Genomic DNA, 9,124 nt, shown 5'->3' on the forward strand with positions numbered 1-9,124 from the left:
GGGGTCTTTACACCCCTAAGCTTTGCTCAGTGTGAGTACAGATGTGTACAAATTGAGACACAGTCTTGTAGTGAAAACAACAGCTACAATAGACCTTGAACGCATCATCCAGGTGTTGTTTTTGATCACATGCTTCTTCTACAAAAGACATCATGAGTGTGTCTGGATGCTTCCAATGACGGTGTGTGAGAAGTGAAGAGTAGTGTAGACGTTTTAGGGTGCTGCACAGCACCTCGGAAGTCCTTCTCATTTCAGCGTGACGGCGTGGTCAACGGTTCATGCACCGACAAAGGTCAAATCAACTCTTTGTGTTAAACAGCGCAGTGCTGGTGGAGAAGAAAACGATTACTATTCAAAGCCTTTTAAATGAATTTAAAAACAGTTACTTTAGTGCATTTGCAATTCAATCGCTGTGTCTCGGATTAATGCAGAAAATGCCATTTGCATTCCTACTCCGAGCTGAGCTGTGTGCACTGATGCACAAGAGGATCACAGCGACAGCCTGATTTAAATGATATTCCGCTACATTCTTATCATTCATGATCACCTGTATAGCTCATTACTGCCTGGGATCTGTGAGAACCTGAACCTGCAGAGCAACATATGCACTGTGGACAGTGTATTGTAGGGGAAATCAGCAAGAGCACTGCACAGAACAGTGGGACGCATGGTTTGATGTGGCTCAGATCCCTCCTACTGTTCAACACTTCCCTCTGAGGCTTTAGTGTGTTTCTCATGATGCAACATGCTTGGCAGCTGGCAGAGTCGCAGAGCCTCGTCTGCTCCGAGTAAAAGACACGGCGGAAGCCCTAATGTTTTGTGACTTGAATTTTGATCATTTTAAATCTTTCCTCCGCTCTCCCTTCCCTCTCTCTCTCTCTTCTCTCTAGTTCTCTCTGCTTCAGCCTCTCTGTGTGTGTAACGGAATCACAAAATAATGAGTTCCTCATCCTCCTGCGGTGAGCCGCGTTCACTGTTGCAACCCAGGGCTTCTTTGATATGAATTCAGTTTCAATCAGCCATCCCACTTATTGTTGGGTTTCCTTGAAAGCTTGGGCTCTCTTTAAAACCAATCAACACTAGAAGTTTTAAAGTCACTTTTGCCCTTTTGGTCGCCGAGAGTGGAACACATTATCCTTTCAAATAAAAATCTTGACCACGAAGAAATGGAGATTCTGCAAGATCAAAGACACCGAGGTGGACAATCCCTATATCTCACCCCGATTTCTTTCCTGAAATTGAATTGCACCGCTTTCACGCATGAATAGTGATGTTCCTGATCAAAATGGATTTAATTTAATGGAAAACAAGGAAACCTATGTTAGAACAACAGGCCAGAAGCCGCATCATATAAATACCCGTGTGTGTTCTGTCTGCGTAATGTACAGTACCTCCATAGTAACCGAGATTAAATTAGCACCGTCGTGCAAAGAATGCACGGTGTCTGGTATGCAAGCTACAATATCATGTTTACCCACAGTTACTCACTAGCTCTGACATCCCATGCAGAGAGGAGAGAATATCACTGCCCAACCTTCTCTGTGGCCTGACTATGCAACATGATTTTTATTGACACATGCATAGCAGGCCAGTCAAGCTTTGGATTTCTCCATATGTGGAAGTGGTGTGCATGGTTCTGTATAAACAGCGTTATTTGGTATCTCAAGAGTGCTGTCCCAAAACCAAAACACAACAGCAATTTGATTGGATTAGTGAACATGTGTGGGCTAAAATGTCTCCACCTCGACTGCTGTATCCAGTTTGTGTTATTCATCCATTGGCTAATTAACTACCTGCATAAGTGACACTCGGGTCCCCAGGAAGAACGCTCAGCCTTGCAGCCAATTTTATCCAGTGGCCACTAGTGCTTTTGCAATCAATAATCTCTATGTGGCCCAAAAAATATTTAAACCTTAGGCCACCATTGCATGAAAGAGACATCTGTAAAACTGCTGAAAGGACACCTCGAACTTAAAACAAGGTCGGTCATTCTGAATTTTTTTTCAGTGATTATAAGATTACTTTTTGGGGACTTTTCCCTTTATTAGTGACAGTGCATAGACAGGAAAAGTGGGAGAGAGATGGATGGCAGCAAAGGGCCACAGGTTGGATTCGAGCCCCGGGCCACTGCAGGACTCCGCCCACATGGACCACTCTTACTGGGGGGGTTAGAGGCCGCCCCAAATAGCAATTTAAGAACATTTGACGTCACCATGTAAAGTCTATGGGCCAAGCGGGAAATTGCGGGAAGGGCATCCTCTTGTTATTTCCCCCCATAAAGACATGCATGCTAGGTAACTAGGACTAGTTGCAAATTAGCTGACTGGCTAACACTGGCGCATTTACAGAATTGTTGAGAAATGTGTACATCCAATAAATAAATCTACTCCACACATGCACAGGCGAGCAACTCCATTGAACTCAAAGGTGCCATTTTGGGATGCGATATCCAGTTGATATACACCTAGGGTTACACTATAACTTCCAAAGCCATGCAATCTTCTGTGGTAAATCGGCCAATATTATTGTCAGAAGGTTTGAGAGACATAGCGACAATAACTAAGACAAGCCAGCTTTGTGAAGGGCTAGTGATCTAATCAGAAAAGGCATAAAACATCAAATGTGTCAGAATGTTGGTGAGTTGCCAGAAAGCTGGGCCCGTCCCACCTTTTCACGGTGATATCAGTGTGACTTTTGTCTGGGTGTGTGGAGAGTCATATACTCCCACACACTGCTCTATCTCTGTGTTTATCTGGAGATGGAGGCCAGAGAGTCCGTGGCTCTTAACAAGTGACGTCAAGAATTATGGGAAAAAGCACCGATAAGTCATGTGAAATTCTACTGAATATGATCACAAGGCTTGATGAAGTGGGAGTGCTCGTTGTGGACAGGAAGGCAGGTAAAGACTGAGAATGAGGCAAGAAGCTCATTATGAAATTAAGATGTATCTCTCTGCACACAGAAGTAGAAATATGGGAGGAAGCCAAGAGCTGAGGATGGAGAGATTTGATTAAAAAATGGAAGGGTTGGGTAACAGGCAGCAGTGTTTACACTCGTTGCTTGAACTCAGTGAACTTGATGCAGATTCTACAGAGGATAAACATAATCCCACAAGTGACCAAAAATAAATACCCATTATTTCCATGATGACTGTCATCATCCCCAACAACTCACAGCAGCAACAACAACAACTGGAATGGCAGTGGTTGAATTATTTACATGTGATGGAGTCAGGTGGCATTGTGAATTACACTCCAGCTGCCCTTGCATGTTTGAAAAAACTTCCAGCAGTGGCGAATGAGCCCGTTCCGTTGACTTTCCAAAATAAAGGAGTTGAATAACATGGGTGTGGAACTCCATGTGAGTGACTTGTTTTGGCTGCGACCCAGAGAGTCCCTCCGGCAGAGCCAGTTAAAACACAGATAGCGGCACGGCTCATTGTTGTGTTCAGATCCACCCCAAAGCTGGGATTTGTGCGTACATAGTGCGTTACTGGTAACACAAACTGGAATGGGAGGGGATATTCCATTTGTGCAGGATGGGGTGATGTTCCAGCGGGGTTACACTGGGTGAGGAGATGTCCTTAGGGAAAAGTACAAGTACAGTGAGCTATGCTGAAGGTTTTAAAGAACAACCCCGGTGTAATGCACCACCCCTATAAATACCATGGTTACTACCCTGGCATCACTATTGGGAAAGAATGTGTTGGCATCGCAGCAAGATGGTGTTGAAAAGTTTGCAACTCACATTTTGATCAACTTTAAAGGATTAGTTTGACATTTTGTGAAATGTACATATGTGTTAAAGTTAGATAAAAAAAGTTAATGTACAGTAAATATGAAGCAACATGAAGTATTAGTATTCAAAGTATGAACACCACACAGTAAAGTCCTGCATTGAAAATGTAACTTAAGTGTAAAAATATTCAAGTATCATCATCATCATGAAATGTCCTCAAAGTATTAAAAGTAAAAGTACTCACTTGAGAAAAATACTCACATTTTAGAAGCTGGCGGGATCGGCAAATGATCTCAGCTGGACTACATATTGCTGGGTTGTTTCATTTTTAATAAAACATCAGATTTTTATAAACTACATGTGTGTTTTTTTAAATAAATAGTAATTAAAGTGGTCAGATTATTGCAGTGTAGTAAAAAGTACAATAGTTCTCACTGAAATGTTGTGGAGTACATAAGGAATTAAGTACCTCAAATTTGTACTTAAGTACAATACTTGAGTAAATGTACTTACTGGGAACCGGTTAGCTTAAAATTAGAACTAGGTCCAAAAGTTTAACCCTTGTGTTGTCTTCCTGTAGACCGTGAACTTGTCATTTGGGTAAAAATTGCAAATTTTGGCTCTTTTTCCAAAGTTTTTTGACACTTTTTGAAAAGTTTTTGTCACTTTTTTCAACGTTTTATTAAATACATGGTCATAAACATGATCGAGATGGCATAATACCTATTTTTTTGCTGGAAAAAACAGATATTGTGGAATATTTTTACACTGATAGTTAAGGTGAGAGGATGTTGAGTGGATCACAGTTTATTTCAAATGCCATAAAATTGGAAAACACTCACAAATCAATAAAAGAAATCATTTATTTTACCTGCCAAGAATGTTACATGTGTAACATGTTCCATACAACATACATGCACGCATTCATGTTATTTTCGTGCGATTTGGTTCCAAGAAACGTATAATTCTGATATGAAAATGGGTCAAATCTGACCCAAGGACAACACAAGGGTTAAAAACAAATCTGTCTACAGTACATGCATCTATAAAGAAGACTCCCCCGTTTCGAGTCTTTAGGATAGGCTTCATATTTAACACACAGGGAAACCTTTCACTATATAATGCATGGCTCGCATTGGGGGAAATAAGTCACAAAACGTTACACCTTGTTTCAATTCCTTCAAAACTTGCACATCAGCTGATACCAGGGTCACAAAAATACAAAAGAAGCCAATGCATTTTGCATGGCAACATTGTATCACTTCTCAACATTGTGGTGAACACATGCAGTTGCCATAAAAGATCCATTCAGCGGTAGAACCGTGCCCTGCTTCCCTTCCCAGTGGCTGTTCCACAGCGAGCCCTCCAGAGATAAGCCTGTCCTTCATGTGCTGTGTCGAAGCCCAGAGCCCAGATTACACGGCCGTGGAGGATTCCCCACTGGCTGCCTGCTCTTCAACCACATCTCCTGGACATAAACAAGGAGGATGCTGCGGAGAGTGAACCGGCTTCCACTGTGCTCTGCGTCTGTGTAATCTTGCACGGGCTGTGGATCTTTGTAATCCCATACGCCACGACTGCAGATAAAATAGCCTCAGTGCTGGATCCATGAATACAGAGTCGTCTCGGGACTGTGGACTCTAATCACCAAGGCACCTTATGAAGAGCTTACACCTCCAAGATACTTTTACTTCTCTGCTATCAGTTGATGGAACTGCCTGCAAAGCAAAAACTACACGATTATCTGTATCAATCGGATGGGAGGGAAAAACTTTCTTTCAGGGGTGACTTTCCGACTATAAGGTTAAGAAACCTAACTGCATAATCTCTACAGAACCCACATTTTACACACAGAGTGCCGCGGCGTCTCCCGATGTGACATTGTCACGATACTTATGTCACAATGCAATATTATTGCGATTTTTAACATATTGCAATATTCTGCGATATGTTGCAATTCCTTACTTTTTTTTTCAATTTAGAATGATGTCCCCAAAAGGAAACTTCATCGACATCTGTTTTATAAAAATTGAGACATGTCTCCGTTTGTTGTCCCCTATGGTATTACTGTATCGGAAGTCTCTTTTATAGAGACCTTAGTAGTCTCCTAATACTGTATCTGTAGTCTCTTTTAAATAGGCCAAAGTGGTCCCCCTAATACTGTATCTGAAGTCTCTTTTATATACCCCTTAGTAGTCCCTAATACTGTATCTGAAGTCTCTTTTATAAAGACCTTAGTGGTCCCCTAATACTGTATTTGAAGTCTGAAGGGGGGCAAGGTGGAGGCCGGGGGTGTGGCCTTGACCATCTTCCACTTTGCTTGTTTGAAAGCCATGATGTCTCTCTCTTGTGGGTGGGCCAAATTCTCTGGGTGGGCAAAGCAGAGAAGGGGAGGTAACCTTTCTCCTTATGAGGTCATAAGGGGAGAGATTCCAAATAGGCCCATTTGAAGTTTTTTTTTTTTTTTTTAATTCAGAGCAGGATACCCGGGGCTCGGTTTACACCTATAAACATTTCTAGCCACCGGGGGTCAGAGGCAGGCTGGGGGAACTCATATTAATATTAAAAAACCTCATCAAGTCAAATGTTCTTGCCATGAGACCTTTAAAGAACTCATAGAACTTAAACCAGGGTTTTGCAAAGTTCAACATCTTCTTTCTTGTCTGGCAATAGGGTTTCCCTTACCTCACCTAGGACGGTTTTGTTGTTTCGATCCTTCTTTCCAGGAATATTTCCATAAGTTGCCCTTGGCCAATAAGCACTGACTCCAAAAACAACACAACGGTCCATTTTTGCAGATTAAGAGTGACAAATTCTTTCTTTGTTTTTCATCTGAATGCACTTTACGACTGATATGTGGACATTCGTTTCAAACATTTGATAATAACAGCTTTAAAACAGAACAACGTCTGTATGATTCATTTCCCCCCATGTTGTAATACTAAACGCAGGATTTCATTTGTATCAGCAGGATCAGGGGCCAGTAGCAGTGTGAGAAGCCCTGCCCTGGACTGGGTGGGATGTATTTACCTGTTCAACAAGCAACACCTTAAATCTCCCACACCCTTGTTACAGCTGCTGATTTGCATATCATGGTGCAAAGATTTCGACATGAACTGATGTTTTCTTTGCATGTTGCAGCAGCATGTTGGCAGTACTCTGGTGAGAAATCCTCCTCCTCCTCCTCCTCCTCCTCTTCCTCCTCCTCCTCCTCCTCCCAAGTCTTGTTCTGCTCGTCCTCAGATAACTCCCCCCAGCAGAAGATGTCCTGTCGGCACCTGGCACCCGGGGAAAGGAAAACCTGCTATTCCCCACCTAACGCACGCACGCACACCCACACACATCCACACATCCACACACACACACACACACACACACACACACACCAACACACACACACACACACACCAACACACATGCACGCACGCACAGCCTCCAAATGTGGGCGTCTGCGTGTGAGAGGGGAACATGTAGTTGTGTGTGTGTGCATATTCTTGCACAGCTACTCTACATGTCTTTGTCTGCATGTGTGTTCATGTGTGTGCATGTGTGTGCGCATGTGTGTGCGCATGTGTGTGCGCATGTGTGTGCATGTGTGCGCGCATGTGTGTGCATGTGTTTGTGCCGCATTATTCTTGTGTGCCTGTGAGCTGGTGTTGTCTGTAAATCTCCCCCTGGTCCAAGCCTGCTCTGGCTGGTTTTATTGAAGCAACAGACAGCGTGGGCACACACACACACACACATACATACACACACACACACACACACGCTCGGAGCAGCCCTGATCCCAGGCTGATAGAGACAGACAGACAGAGACTTGGTGAAGTTGAGTGAACAGCCTGGGGTTGTCTGCAGACCGAGGGGAATACGCCCCCGAGTTACAAAAAGATGGAGTAGACGCCAAAAACTCTGTTAACCCCCCAATCTCCCCCGACCCCCCCCCCCCGCTAAGGCTGCCATTCAGCTCTACCTGCCTATCTGACTCCTGTTTGTCATCCAGCCCATCAGCTGCTTCATCATTCACTTGTTTTCACCTTTGCATTTACTTAGCAATCTTTGTTTTTTTAGTTGTTTTTTTTAGCATTTTTAGTTAGTTGTTCCCTTTTGTTCATCAGCGCCATCAATCTTGAATGGAGAAAACCAATGCATCAGCAGTGTAATTTTGTAATCAGCACAGCGAGGAATACAAATCAGATCGGCAGCGGGGCCGTAATGCATGTAATCCATCAGAATGAAAGTGTTACAGACAGCTGATAAACATGCATTTTTGAGGTGATTAACTGACTGAATAATAGATTGATCTCTGCGTAAACTCACAGATCGAGTTACTTTCCTTCTTTTATGCTGAAGCATGCCGACATGTCGGCTGCGAGAACATGGTGAACAAGCATAAAGACTCCAAAATCATAAAATCAATTTAAATATACACACAGTTTGGGAATAAGAATTGAAGTGATGCTTTGAGGCAGGCTTTAACAATGTGTCTGATTGGGAGATTTCATTGTGTTTACGCCATTTATTTATTTTATTGCTCTCCATTGGTGGCTATTAGGAAATTTAACAGCATCACAAAACTTATCTCCACGTTCACAAGCCAGCCCGCCCACCCCCCCACCCCTTCCCCGCTCACACAGCAGCACCGCCCCAACCACAAGCCACAGCTACAGTATCTTGGTCTGTAGCTGACAGACGCTATTAAGCTGTACCCTCACACAGAGACGTGTATAAAGCTAATTGGAGGAAACATGCTGTAAATAGGTATAATATGTCACTGTGCAAAATTGTGTAATAATAACACAGCTCTGGCATTTGCTTGTATTTGCTTTTGTCGGCTGGAGAATGAAGCTTATTAGTCTTCGTAGCTAAAATGTCTCAGAACAACCCGTTCTCACTCCCATTGTGTCAAATACTGACACTTGGACAGTGGCTCTCAGCCATGGGCGTCCCTTTGGTTTAAAATGTTCTGGGGACAGAGACGCATTCGGATGTGCATTTCCAGAAGTGCTGGGTACAATGACGCATTCACTTGTTTTGAAGGATGCCGTCCTGGAGCTAATGTAAATGAATACAAATGTGGTTTAACATACCTAAACAATGATCAATGATTACCAAATTTCTCTCTCACATATTACTCCTCATAACCACTGAAAACTGTCAAAAAACCTGACCAAAAGACCAGTTATTATGGACGGATGTTATCTGACATTAAGCGATTCGTCTTCATTAGGGCCTATTGTGAGGAAAAGGCTTTACGTGGTTTAAAGTACCTAAACAACAATCAATAATCATCACATTTCTCTTTCATATAGCTCCTCATAATCACTAAAAACTGTCAAAAAATCTAACCCATAGTCCTATTATTAAGGACGTTATCTGACATTAAGCG

The 9,124-nt window shown here is 42.8% G+C and overlaps 1 long non-coding RNA gene across 1 annotated transcript in view; it reads right to left on the reverse strand.

Moving 5' to 3' along the window:
• The window catches only part of LOC117938191, an 18,378-nt gene extending 9,472 nt beyond the window's left edge, over nt 1-8,906 (reverse strand). The window contains exon 1 of the long non-coding RNA XR_004655344.1: nt 8,808-8,906. This is a non-coding gene — a long non-coding RNA (uncharacterized LOC117938191). The remainder of the gene's footprint in view (nt 1-8,807) is intronic.
• Between the last annotated feature and the right edge of the window lie 218 nt (nt 8,907-9,124).

This window comes from Etheostoma cragini, chromosome 22 (genome assembly GCF_013103735.1).
Source record: "Etheostoma cragini isolate CJK2018 chromosome 22, CSU_Ecrag_1.0, whole genome shotgun sequence".
Lineage (NCBI taxonomy): Eukaryota > Metazoa > Chordata > Actinopteri > Perciformes > Percidae > Etheostoma > Etheostoma cragini.